At 49.6% G+C, this 14,388-nt stretch overlaps 1 long non-coding RNA gene across 1 annotated transcript; it reads right to left on the bottom strand.

Annotated features, from left to right (window-relative positions):
• Nucleotides 1-3,909: 3,909 nt before the first annotated feature.
• Nucleotides 3,910-14,250, bottom strand: LOC142049834 (uncharacterized). The gene is made up of 2 exons (XR_012657838.1): nucleotides 9,575-14,250; nucleotides 3,910-4,385 (listed from the first exon to the last, which is right to left on the bottom strand). It is a non-coding gene; the product is annotated as an uncharacterized LOC142049834 (long non-coding RNA).
• Between the last annotated feature and the right edge of the window lie 138 nt (nucleotides 14,251-14,388).

The following is a 14,388-nucleotide window of genomic DNA, read 5'->3' as shown; positions in this document are numbered from 1 at the left end:
GGGCCCTGAGCAACAACAAGCCTTTTAACACATTAAATGAGAAATAGTTCATGCAGTAGCTCTTGGGCCAGTCCGGGCAGGACAAGATGTAAAAAATGTGCTCTACACTGCAGCCGGGGAGAATGGCCCTACCTGGAGCCTCTGGCAGAAAGCACATGGGGAGACCCGAGGTCGACCCCTAGGGTTTTGGAGTCGGGGATACAGAGGGTCCGAAGCCCACTATACTCCAACTGAAAAAGAGATATTGGCAGCATATGAAGGGGTTCGAGCTGCTTCAGAAGTGGTTGGTACTGAAGCACAGTTGCTCCTGGCACCCCGACTGCCGGTGCTGGGCTGGATGTTCCAGGAAACGTCCCCTCTACACACCATGCAACTGATGCTACGTGGAGTAAATGGGTTGCACTGATCACCCAAGAGGCTCAAGTAGGAAACCCCAGTCTCCCAGGAATCTTGGAAGTGATTATGGACTGGCCAGAAGGCAAAGATTTTGGATTATCACCAGAGGAGGAGGTGACACGTGCTGAACAAGCCCCGCTCTATCACAAACTGCCAGAAGATGAAAAGCATTATGCCTTGTTCTCTGATGGGTCCTGTCGCCTTCTGGGAAAGCACCGGAGATGGAAGTCTGCTGTATGGAGTCCTACATGACAAGCTGCAGGAACTGCTGAAGGAGAAGGTGAATCGAGACAGTTTGCAGAGGTAAAGGCCATCCAGATGGCCTTAGACATTGCTGAACGGGAAAAGTGGCCAGTGCTCTATCTCTATACTGACTCCTGGATGGTGGCAAATGCCTTGTGGGGCTGGCTGCAGCAGTGGAAGCAGAGGAACTGGCAGCGCAGAGGCAAACCCATCTGGGCTGCCCCATTGTGGCAAGATATTGCTGCCCCGGTAGAGAACCTGGTTGTAAAGGTATGTCATGTGGATGCTCACGTCCCCAAGAGTCGGGCCACTGAAGAACATCGGAACAACCAGCAGGTAGATCAGGCTGCCAAGATTGAAGTGGCTGAGGTGGATCTGGACTGGCAACATAAGGGTGAACTATTTCTAGCTCGATGGGCCCGTGACACCTCAGGCCATCAAGGGAGAGATGCAACATACAGGTGGGCTCGTGATCGAGGGGTGGACTTGACCATGGATGCTATTGCACAGGTTATCCACGAATGTGACACATGCGCTGCAATCAAGCAAGCGAAGCAAGTAAAGCCTCTGTGGTATGGGGGACGATGGTTGAAATATAAATATGGGGAGGCCTGGCAAATTGACTATATCACACTCCCACAAACCCGTCAAGGCAAGCGCCATGTGCTTACCATGGTAGAAACAACCACCGGCTGGCTGGAAACATACCCCATGCCCCACGCCACTGCCCGGAACACTATCCTGGGTCTTGAAAACAAGTCCTGTGGTGACATGGCACCGCAGAGAGAATTGATTCAGACAACGGGACTCATTTCCGAAATAACCTCATAGACCCCTGGGCCAAAGAGCATGGCATTGAGTGGGTGTATCACATCCCCTATCTCGCACCAGTGTCTGGAAAAATTGAACGGTACAACGGACTGTGAAAAACTACACTGAGAGCAATGGGGGGTGGAACATTTAAACACTGGGATAGACATTTAGCAAAAGCCACATGGTTAGTCAACACGAGGGGATCTGCCAATCAAGCTGGCCCTGCCCAGTCAGAAATCCTACATACTGTGGAAGGGGATAGAGTCCCTGTAGTGCACACAAAAAGTATGCTGGGCAAAACAGTCTGGGTTCTTCCTGCCTCAGGCAAAGACTAACCCACTCATGGAATTGCATTTGCTCGAGGACCTGGGTGCACTTGGTGGGTGATGCGGGAGGATGGAGAAATGCGATGTGTGCCTCAAGGGGGTTTGATTTTTTTGGGTGGAGATGTTTTAGTTATTTCTAAGTACTGCTTACACTAGTCAAGGACTTTTTCAGTTTCCCATGCTCTGCGAGGTTCACAAGAAGCTGGGAGGGGACACAGCCAGGACAGCTGACCCCAACTGACCAATGGGATGTTCCATACCATATGACATCATGCTCAGTATATAAAGCTGGGGGAAAAAGAAGGAAGGGGTGGCGATGTTCAGAGTGATGGCGTTTGTCTTCCCAAGTAACTGTTACACTTGATGGAGCCCTGCTTTCCTGGAGGTGACTGAACACCTGCCTCCAATGGGAAGGAGTGAATTAATTCCTTGTTTTGCTTTGCTTGTGTCCACAGCTTTTGCTTTACCTATTAAACTGCCTTTATCTCTACCCACGAGTTTCCTCACTTTTACTCTTCTGATTCTCTCCCCCATCCCGCCAGGTGGGGCGAGTGAGCGAGCGGCCGTGTGGTGCTTAGTTGCTGACTGGGGCTAAGCCACAATATTAATGAAGAATGAACTTTGGTGAAAGTGAGCAAAGTGCAGCAGTGATGGAACAAGGTCTAACTTCGGCATGCAACAATCCAACACCACACACAAAGCAACCCTCCTGCCCTGAAAGACTGTTATGATAGGTGGACCCCAAAGCCATGGACTAAATTAACTCAGTGGACATTTTGTGGATATTTGTGGATATTTGACAGACATTTTACAGGGGTGGTCCATAGACTAAGGGAATGATATCTGTGTATTATATCAAAGGAGGGGAAGGGGGCGGGTTGTTAATGAGGTTGTATTGGGTAGTATGGGACCTGAGCATGATGTAAATGGTATGGAATAAGGGGTGGATACTGTCATGGTTTTGGCTTTGGAGTTAATTTTCTTCACTGTAGCTGGTATAGTGCTGCGCTTTGGACTTAGTATGAGAATAATGTTGAGAACACACTGATGTTTTAGTTGTTGCGAAGTAGTGCTTATACTAGTCAAGGACTTTTCCAGCTTCCCATGCTCTGCCAGGTGCACAAGAAGCCGGGAGGGGAGGGGGCACAGCCAAGACAGCTGATCCAAACTGGCCAAAGGGATATTCCATATAATGTGACATCATGCCCAGTATATTAACTGGAGGGAGTTGGCTGGGGAAAGCAAGAATTGCGACTCGGGGACTAGCGGCATTCATCAGCGGGTGGTGAGCAATTGCATCACTTGTTTTTTTTTTCCCTGGGGTTTCACCTGTCTCTGTCATGTTATTTTCCTTTTCATATTGTTTTTGATATTATTGTCATTATTACTGTTACTGTTATTATTTTATTTTAATTATTAAACTGTTCTTATCTCAACCCATGAGTTTTCTTACTTTGGCCCTTCTTATTCTCTCCCCCATCCCACTGGGGTGGGGGGAAAGAGCAAGCAGCTGCGTGGTGCTTAGTTGCTGACTGGGGCTAAACCGTGACATTTGGTATCATGTTTATCCTGTTGTGCTGCCACCAAGGAGGCTCCTAAAACCCCACAGACCAATGCTTTTTCTTTCCCAAGCTTCAGCCTTCATTTGTTAGCTAAGGTGAAATTTCTGTCTGTTACAGCTTGCAGATTGTGCCAATTACTACAGGCCCAGGTCATACCAGAGGCAGAGGGTCGAGCTTTATAGCCCTTTAATTTCTCCAGGAGAGGGTTACAGTCTACAGTTGGACCTCCTAATGAGGTCATAAGGGCTACAATTGGACCTCCCAGGGAGGCCATAATGGACACACAATGATAGGGACCAGATCCCTTAGTTGTCTGAGGACTATCTCCCCTTATTCATGGCTTCTCTCAGAGAGGTGACCATATTAAAGTCTTAATTTTAATGATCGCTTTAGTAACAATGAGGGGATCCTGTCCATGACACCAATAAAATATGACACACCCCAACATGAGAGGAGGAGGAAGAGGGACTGTTGCTGTACGCTTCTACGGAAGAACTTATCTTGGGCCGCATATCTCCGGGACACAGGGCTCTACCCACCCTGGGGACAGTGATGCACAGACATCAATATGATGGATACAAAATGTCCGTTTATTTAGCTGCGTCACACGCTTATATAGCTCTTGCGCTTCCTGTTCCTGCCACTCCTATGGGGAGGAGTCTATCTTTCCGTCACATCCCGTGATCTTCCGGTTGCCGATCCCTGTCTATTCCCCTACATCTTCCCCTCCCCATGCTACTAAAAATTCTACAAAGCTACTTGCGTAAGCGGATACATATTGCGGTCAGGTCTATATTCATGTAACTCTCGCAGGCACTCTCTGATTTGTCTTATAACACAGCATAACGATGGCAGCCCACAAGTAACCATGATTACTACACACAACAAGATCCCCCCAATTATTACTGTCCAATCCCAGTTCATATCTCTCTTTTGCCGCCCTTTCCCAGTGTCGCTCTCGTTGCAATATTGCTTGCGATCTTGTCAAGGAGCTCATTTCTTTTCCCAATGGTACGGCTAGCATGAGGATCCATGTCAGCAGACCCTGCAAAGAGACAACTCAGAGAGGGATTATTCATTGTACATCCTTGCACAGTTCTGCTTTCATACACTTTGCAGGCACCCACTCTATGCGCCCTTCATTCTCAACCGCAGCGTAGTCCCTCCCCAGGCATCTCAGTTTCCATCCTCTCTCCCATTGCTCACTGCCTGGGAACCTTACTCGTACCTGCGGATAGCGCTCGCCTGCTTGAGCTTTGCCAAAGTGCTTCTCCACTGCTGTAACTTGCTCCTGCCCGCGTATAAAATGATTAAGCGAATATAATGCACGCATTAAAATAGTTTGCTGAGCTGCTATGGGTATAGCTCCCTTATACCTCTCCCCCTCCCCAAGCTGTATTATCTTTGCTTTCAAGGTGCGATGAGCGCGTTCAACTATTGCCTGCCCCGTGCTATTGTAAGCAATGCCGTGTTTTAATACAATATTCCAAGCTTTACACCATTCTTGGGTACTTCGAGCCCGAAAGCATGGTCCATTATCTGTTTTTAACTCCGTGGGCTTTCCAAGCCACGCCATTACCGTGGTCCAATGCACAGTCAAATGCGTTGCGGTCTGCTTCCGATGTTGAGTAACCATGATGACTCCACTATATGTATCAATTGTAATTGCCAGGTGCCGTCCGGGGGCCAACTGTGGACATTCAGTAAAGTCAGTCTGCCAGATAGCATTTGCTTCCAGTCCTCGAGGGTTGACTCCTGCCTCCCACAATGGCAAGTGCTGACAGTAAGGACAGGTGGCTACTACTTCTCTTGCTGCTCTTATTGAGATGCCACACTCCTTTGCCAAGGCTTTAGCACCCAGGTGCAGTTGTTCATGCAGTTTCTTCGCCTCCGTCAATGTCCAGACTCCCACGGCTGCCTCATCAGCCATGCGATTCCCCTCAATCAGTGGTCCAGGCCCCGTCTGATGACTGCGAATGTGAATTACTGTCACAGTTGCTCCTCGCTGCGATAAAGCAACCTCTAGCATCAAGGCAATTTCCGTGTGTGGTACACCCTCTTGTTTCATGGACGTGACTAATTTATACACGTATAAGGAGTCTGTGCACACATTGATATGCCGATCTATATCCTTTCGCAGGGCCATCTCTAGCGCTTTCGCTTCTAGCCACTGCACACTTTTACCCTGCTCCTCATACGTCTGGCGCATCCAACTATTCTCTTGTTTCCACACTACCGCCGCTCTGTTCATCTTTGAGGAAGCGTCTGTGAAATATGTTGGTCCTGGGTGAGGGGTATCCAAAACTCTACTATCCACACTTAAATCCACCACTTTGGCTGTCTCGGCCCACCTCTGTATCGTGCCTGTGACGATTTTCCCTGGGTATGAGTATACTGCCAATTGTATATCCTCTTCACTCTCTACCACCTTCCGCCATTTCTCCCCATTCCACAGCACTGTCAGCTTATCTGGCTCCTTCCCAAAGATTCCCTTGCTTTCCCATCGCAGATGCCAAATCATTCCCCCGGCTACCTTGACTTTTGTGGAGAATGCATCCTTGGGAACCTTCTGATATATCCATCGCAGTGGTTTTTCTTCCCCTGCCCGTATTTGATATAGCAATCCTAATCCTCCACTGGCGGTCAGAATCCAACCTGTGATTAATTCCTCCTGAGGGTCCCACCGCCATACTCCTTCCTTTTGCATTCGACGTTCTATCATCTGCAACTGCTGGACTGTCTCAGGGTCTAAACTCCTGGGCTCCCATGGGTCGGTCCCTTTCAGCAATGCATAGAAAGGTTGCATCTCCTCACCGGTGACGCGCACGAATGTCCGCAACCACTGCAGTGCTCCTACCAGCTTCTGTACATCGTGTAGATTTTTAACCCTAGGTGTAAGTTTAATAGGCTGAGCTTGTATGCAATCCCCTTGTATTCTAGCACCCAGAAATCCACACACTGGTCCTCGCTGTACCTTTGCCTCAGCTACCTTGAGGCCCTGTCCCGCAAGGCCCCTTTGGGTGTCTGAAAAGACTTGTTCACACAACGCCTCGGTGGGCGCAGTTATGAGGATGTCATCCATGTAGTGGATCATGTAGATTCTCTCCTGATACTGTTGCCTTACTTGCTGCAATGCAGAAGCCACATACCTCTGGCAGATCGCTGGAGAATTTTTCATTCCCTGCGGAAGTACTGTCCACTGCCATCTACTACCTGGTTCTGTGCGGTTCACCGCGGGCAGAGTAAAGGCAAATCTCTTTCTATCATCTGGATGTAGCGGAATGCTGAAGAAGCAGTCTTTGATATCTAAAACAATGACTTGCCATCCTTTTGGGACAGCACTCAGATCTGGTAGGCCAGGTTGGAGAGGCCCCATGTCCTCCATTTGCTGATTTACTGCTCTAAGGTCATGCAGCATCCTCCATTGGTTTTTATCTTTCTTTTTTATAGCAAATATAGGGGTGTTCCACGGGCTCATCGAGGGCTCTAGGTGCCCTGCTTCGTGCTCTCGTTTTACTATAGCTCTTACAGCCTCTGTTTTCTCTGTTGTCAGGGGCCACTGCTCCACCCAGACGGGCTGTTCGGTTTTCCACACTAACTTGTGCTGACGAAACCCCTCTGAGGCAGTGGCCCTTATGCTAAATATTTCAACCCGATCCCCATCTGGGCAAGGGCGTCTCGCCCTAACAAGGGGCTTGCTACCCCATCTGCTACTAGTATGGTCACTACGGCCGTGAGGAGCTTCCCTGCCTCCTCGTCCATGACTTCGAGTTTCACAGGGCAAGTACTAGTCCTCATTTGTTGTTCTCCTCCTACCCCTATTATACGCTTTCCCATGGCAAGGGGCCAAGTTGGTGGCCACCGTTCGAGTGGCATCACTGTGACATCTGCCCCGGTATCCACTAACATTCCCAGGCATATCCGTGCCGGGCAACTCGGTTCTTGCGGGGTAATCATCACTGCCATGGGTCTCTCGTCACAGCCTATGACCAAGGCCACGCGGGGGCTGTAACCTGCAAATCTTGCTGGTTCTGCTCCCCTGCCTGAAGGTTCACTCCCCCTTGGCCTGCTATGGTGGGCCAAGCTCCTGGCACTGGCACCATGATGGGGGCCATTTGACTCACAGGAGGCGCGAATCCCCCTCGCTTCGCCCTCCTTTGGCCGTTTCCCGGCTTCGTAGTTGGACAATCTCTTGCCAGGTGTCCTGGCTTCCCACACACCCAGCACCTCCCTACTGGGCGCGCTCCTCCTCCATTACGTCCTCCCCTTTCCGCTAGCGGGCACCCAGCTTTAAAGTGCCCTTGCCGTCCACACAAGTGACATCTCGGCCCCACCCCGGCCGCTTGCACCATCACCCTTTCTTCGCTTCCACAGTCAGGGTTCTGGCAGATGTGCACTCCCACACCGCCATGCTGATTCAACGCCTCCTGGCGCAAGACATGCCTTATGGTTTGACCCAATGATGCCCCCACCGCCAGGGTGCGGAGGATATCTTGTGTTTGCGGATTTGCTTGATTTCGGAGGCAATCCATAAGGACTACATCCTTGGCTGCTGGTGGCAATTCTGATTCTATAATAGCCTTCTGCAACCTGTCACAAAACGTTGTAAATGGCTCTGCTAGTCCTTGCTGTATCTTTTGCCAAGGTTCTGCTTTTTTCTCATACCTGCCCACTTCGCTATACGCTTTGCGGGAACTCTCCGTTACCGCTTGCAGTGCCCTGCCCCTTAATTCTGCTGCTTGCAACTGCGGGGTTTCCAGTCCTTGACTTCTGCCATTGAGCCGGTCAAGGGTGGTCCCTCTCAGCGGGTGGCCCGGAACTGCCGCCGCTTGCTGTACGAGGGCATGGCAGGCACTGTGCATTGCCTCCTTCCAAAGTATGTACATTGTGGGAGCCAATATTGCTTTCGCCAACTGCTTAGCATCAGAGGGGGTCAACGGCGCTGCATGCGCAGCGTCCAGCAGCAATCCTACTCCTTCGTCTTTCAGCCCCTTTTCTCTAATTTCTCGCCATAAACTTCGCACTAGCTTGGCATCTATCAGCGTCCACTCCACCCCTCCTCCTGGAGCTAGTCGGACAGGGAAGATCCCAGGCATCTCTATCCTTACTCCATCGAGGCTACAATCTCTAGCTATCAGCCGCCAGTTAGGTAACTCGACTGACTGTTGCTGGGGCGCCCCCTTCGTTAAGAGTCCTGTCTGCCGCCGAGTTACTTCCCCTAGTGCGCGCATAACCTGCTGCAGCTGCCGCAGCACGTCCTCCGCGGACCCCTCCGGAGCTGCAGCGCTCCGGACCTCCCCTTTTGGCGGTCCCTCTCTTCCCTCACTCTGATTGGTCCTCCGAGTCCCTGCTGCCTTATGCCTTTTTTGCGCGCTGGAGGCAAGCTGCCCCCTCTTCCCACATGTGGGCATCGGTTTCTCCCCCAACTTCTGATTCGCTGCTACTCGAGGTTGTTCTATACCCCCCCTGTCCTCCCCTCCAGGCACTCCAATCCCCCTCCTCGTCCGACTCCCATCTCAAGGGTTGCCCCGGGAGCCAGTCTCGAGGATCGGGCAGAGGGCGGCGCCGCTGCCGGCGCTGATCATCCTCCTCCTTCCGCTCCGTCACTCCCGCTGCGCCCGCTGCCACGTCACCCTCCTCGCGCGCAGGCACCTGCGCCTGTGCCAAATCGTCCCAGGGGTATGCAGGGGGGCATTCCAAAGGTCCTGCTGGCTCAACAGGGAACACCGCCGCTTCCCGATCCACCTCTTTGGGAGCCTCAGACTGAGTAGTTGGCCGGGCTACTCCGTCCGAACTCTCCCCTTCTTTCCCATCCCCCGCGATGCTTGCCCCTGTCTGCGTCCCCACTGCCCCTCCTGGGTCTATTTCCGTGCTACTGTCGCCTGTAGCACCGTGCAGGCACAGCCGCGCCTGCCGCCACGTCTCCTGATCATCCCGAGCTTTCAATAGTAATCGGTGTATCTTTCCCCAGAGCTGTATGTACTGGGTTTTTCCCATCATAGCCCTTTCGGCTAACTCCTCTTTAATTCTCACCCAATTATCCTTATTAAATATGTCTGCGGGACTTCGTATGAGCCCCTGCGTAATCATCCATTGGATGGCCTTTGAGGTAGGCGCCTTCGATATCGAAGTACCATATTCCTTCCCCAATCCCTTCAGTACCTTTACGACTGATTCCATGGCGCGCCCGCCGACCTGCGGCTCCCCGTCCCGCCCCTGCGTGCCCCAAGCTACCTTTTCCCCCCGGCGAACTTGCCATGCCGCCCCGCCGATCACGTCGGGGTCACCACTTGTTGCTGTACGCTTCTACGGGAGAACTTATCTTGGGCCGCATATCTCCGGGACACAGGGCTCTACCCACCCTGGGGACAGTGATGCACAGACATCAATATGATGGATACAAAATGTCCGTTTATTTAACTGCGTCACACGCTTATATAGCTCTTGTGCTTCCTGTTCCTGCCACTCCTATGGGGAGGAGTCTATCTTTCCGTCACATCCCGTGATCTTCCGGTCGCCGATCCCTGTCTATTCCCCTACAAGGGACCAAGGTTCTAATGATCCCCTTGGAGTAAATGAAGGTGAAATGACACCAAGCGATCAATTAAACATTTTCTTTTAATGCAGAAAGAAAAATAGGTACAGGGACACAATGTCCCAAATCAAGGACTCCCAAGGAACAAATCCCTTGTCCAGGCCTCTCTCAGGGCTGGCCGAGCAGAGCCATCATCCCTACAGTCCAGGTGTGAAACCCATCACCATGAGTCATCTGGAGCAGCTCTTTGGATCTCCTTTCGAACTAAAGGTGGTTGCTGCCTAGGGGTGTGGGACACAATATCGGATGCAGGGGAAAAGCAGTTTGGGATCGCATAGGACTTATGGGATGTTCAGGAGAGTAACCAAAGGCAGGAAAAGGGAGGTGTTTAGGTGAATTGGGGAGGAACAAGAGTGGGAAAATAGAGGGATAAGGGGATAAAAAGAGCTGGTCGAGTGTAAATAGTTGACTGGTCAGTAAGCTTGTCTGGCTATGCCCTGTGCCTGATCAGCACAGTTTGTCCTGTCTTCTTATTAAATTGCTTTCTAACTCTTTCCTGGGTGAGTGGCTCTCTATTCTGTGTGTATGCATGGGGGTCTGAGTGCACAGGTTGGAGGGCCCATGTGTCTGTGGTGCTAGCAACTGGAGCGAGTGCGAGTATGTGATTACTAGCGAAGATCAAGCCGGATTAGCTGGTGAAGAGGTAAAGTAGCCTGGGAGCAAGGGTGGGTGAGGTCTATACCAACAACTGGAGTGGGGCTGCTGCCTTGGGGGCTCATGTCCAGGTGCTGGACACATGAGCCTGGGGAGACTGAGATCCAGGGGCCAGCTGCTAGGCAGACTCTATGTCTGAGCCCAGTTGCTGGAGGGTTCCACCTTGTATATATGTGTACATATATTCTCACTAGTGGACCTCCATCCTACTTAGCCAGAGAGGGGAGCAGGATGAGGCCATTGGTGCTGTCTGTGTTTGTGTGAGTGCTCTGAGTGTCCATCTATTATCTGTGTGGCCAGCCATGTATATATGTATACATATATATGTAGTGCATATGTGTGCTCTGTGTGCATGTGCCTGCTGGGCATCTTCAGCCTCATTACTGATTGGACCTGGGCACATTCAGTGTCAGCAACCTTGCCTCTCTCAAGCTATTGGATCTGGCCTGATATATTTTCCTCTAACAGAATCTCTTCAGGCTAACAGGCCAGAGGAAAGAAGCAAGTCACAGGCTTGCTTTCACTCTCATTTTGTCTCTAGTCCAAAGAATATGTATTCACTCTAGGCACTGTCATTTGAATACATCACTATGTAGTATCACTCTGTGATCATACAGATGTTATGGCATGATAAAGATTCACTAGTACCAAATGTGATTATGTATCTCCTCCAAGAATCACCAATGAGTGCCAATATTAAGCTAAGGGCAAAGTACCTGTTAATCATGAAAGCCAAGGACTGAGACAACAGGTGATGCCCAAAGACAGGGTGATAGATCTAATTTGTGAAGCATGTTTGGTACAGTAGGGTTCTGCTAGAAAATGATGGAGTAGAAGGGATTGATTGTGTACTTTTTCACCTTCATTCATGTGTGACTAGGCATGATACCTGAGGAACCGCCAGTGAAATTCATGAATACCAGCTGGTGTTCCATTCTACATTGAAAGATATCTAAATGTAAATCACTGTGCATTTACCTCAACTTTGAACTTATTTTTCAAATAAGCTTTAAGTAATTGATCTTAAAAGGGACCTAAGCTGTTTGTTATAAAATTTAAAGTTACAACATCCCTTACATTTTTTGGAATAAAGCTTCCCACAGTCTGAATATTATTCTAATGAATAGCTGAGGTACATGGCTATTCACTGAATAATGAATTGGCTGGACAGTTGCATCCGGAGGGTAGTGGTCAACGGCTCAATGTCCAGATGGAGATCAGTGATGAGTGGTGCCCCTCAGGGGTCTGTATTGGGACCACTACTGTTTAATACCTTCATCAATGACATAGTGGGATCAAGTGCACCCTCCGCAAGTTTGCAGATGACACCAAGCTGAGTGGTGCAGCTGACATGCCTGAGGGACATGATCCCATCCAGAGGGACCTGGACAAGCTTGAGAAGTGGGCCCATGTGAACCTCATGAGGTTCAACAAGGCCAAGTGCAAGGTCCTGCACCTGGGTCAGGACAACCCCCATTATCAATACAGGCTGGTGGATGAAGGGTTTGAGAGCAGCCCTGTGGAGAAGGACTTGGGGGTGCTGGTGGATGAAAAGCTGGACATGAGTTGGCAATGTGCTCTCACAGCCCAGAAGGCCAACTGCATCCTGGGGTGCATAAAAAGAAGCATGGCCAGCAGGTCGAGGGAGGTGATTCTGCCCCTCTACTCTGCTCCAGCTCTGGAGCCCTCAGCACAGGAAAGACATGGACCTGTTGGAGCAGGTCCAGAGGAGGGCCATGAAGATGATCAGAGGGATGGAACGCCTCTCCTATGAAGAAAGGCTGAAAGAGCTGGGGTTGTTCTATCCTGGAGAAGTCCAGGGGAGTACCTGCTTTGTTGTGGGCTTATCCATGGCCACACGCTTTGAGGTGCTCCAGCATGACCTCATGCACAGCCAATGATGCTTCAAGGTGTACCTTCTCCAGTGTGCACTTATCCTTGGGCCACAATCCCTGCATACCTGCTGCGGCACAGACATAACCATGGCCAGAGACGCTTTGAGATATACCTGCTCTGGCATGGGCTTATACACAGCCACAGATGCTTTGGGGTGTCCTGCTCCCACATCGACTCATCCACAGGTCACATTCCCTTCGACTCAAGTTCACACTGGAGTTCCGGCCTCTCCAGTATAGGAGCACAGAAACAGCAGTGATACCCTGGCCACCTGCCAGCCCAGGCATGAGCCATTGCTGTTATCAAAATGTTCCCAGGCACAGCAGAGTCAGATGATCAGCAGTATGGCAGTACAGCAAGCAGAGAAAGCAAAAAGCAGCCACTAACGAGCACTAGACTAATATACAGTGAGGCAAGCAAGCCCCATTGCAAGCACAGGAGCCTGTCAATTAATAGCTAAACAGCAATAACAGCTATAAATTCCATCTAGCACATTCCAATCAAATCTGTCGTTATCTCAAAGCCTTCGAGCCCCACGTTGGGTGCCAAAAAGCACTGTCATGGTTTAACCCCAGTCAGCAACTAAGCACCATGCAGCCGCTCGCTCACTCCCCGCACCCAGTGAGAAAACTCATGGGTTGAGATAAAGACAGTTTAACAGGTAAAGCAAAAGCCATGCACACAAGCAAAGCAAAACAAGGAATTAATTCACTACTTCCCATTGGAGGCAAGTGTTCAGTCAGCTCCAGGAAAGCAGGGCTCCATCAAGCGTAACAGTTACTTGGGAAGACAAACGCCATCACTCTGAACATCCCCCCCTTCCTTCTTCTTCCCCCAGCTTTATATACTGAGCATGGCATCATATGTTATGGAATATCCCTTTGGTCAGTTGGGGTCAGCTGTCCTGGCTGTGTCCCCTCCCAGCTTCTTGTGCACCTGGTAGAGCATGGGAAGCTGAAAAAGTCCTTGACTAGTGTAAGCGCTACTTAGCAACAACTAAAACATCTCCACATTATCACCACTGTTTCCAGCAAAAATCCAAAACATAGCCCCATACTAGCTACTATAAAGAAAATTAACTCTATCCCAGCTGAAACCAGGTCACCTCTCTATCATGAAAGCATCATTCTGTCTTGACGTTTTTTAAAATCTCCTTTCTTACACTGACTCTTCTCCATTCAGAACAAATCACAAAATTATAAGAGAACACAGGAAATTAAGAATTAGAAAAACAAAGTGTGGCAACATTAGAAGTATGCATGACAGCCTTTCTTTTGGTCAGTCGGGCCTGCTCTACAGAAATAACAGCACCTGAAAAGTTCAGTCAAAAGCCAACATTGATTGCTTATGTTTTGACATCTGTCTTGTAGCTGACGTTTTTCAAGTCCTGCTATATGTAAGCTTATCCCAATACATTTCTAATGCAGCAGTTTTAAGTAGACATACCTTAGCCACTGTGATTATTTTTTTCCAAGATGTCTGTGCATGACAAATGTGTGATAGCATTTCATTCTAGGGCTATGTCCAGATACAATATTCTGTGCCATCTGTCCTGTTTCCTATATTTAAATTAAATGCATATATCCAACTGAGTTTGGCTATTTTTTTTACATATATAGCAGCATCCATGATCACAGTGACTCACACTGTTTTATGAAGATCCTCCAGGGAAATCTAAAGGAAACTCTGTTTCAATGGCCTGAGGAAAAAGGGAATGGTGAAATGACTAAGAAATCAGAATGAGTTTTGAGGGAAAATCAGTGTCATGGTTTTAGCTGGGATAGAGTTAATTTTCTTCACTCTAGGTGGTATAGTGCTGTGCTTTGAAATTAGCATGGAAAAAAAACCCTGTTGAGATAACACACAGATGTTTGGGCTGTTGCTGGGTAGCGCTTGTACTAGT

This window comes from Phalacrocorax aristotelis, chromosome W, assembly GCF_949628215.1.
Source record: "Phalacrocorax aristotelis chromosome W, bGulAri2.1, whole genome shotgun sequence".
Classification (NCBI taxonomy): Eukaryota; Metazoa; Chordata; class Aves; order Suliformes; family Phalacrocoracidae; genus Phalacrocorax; species Phalacrocorax aristotelis.
This window is presented reverse-complemented; position numbering and strand designations above follow the sequence as displayed.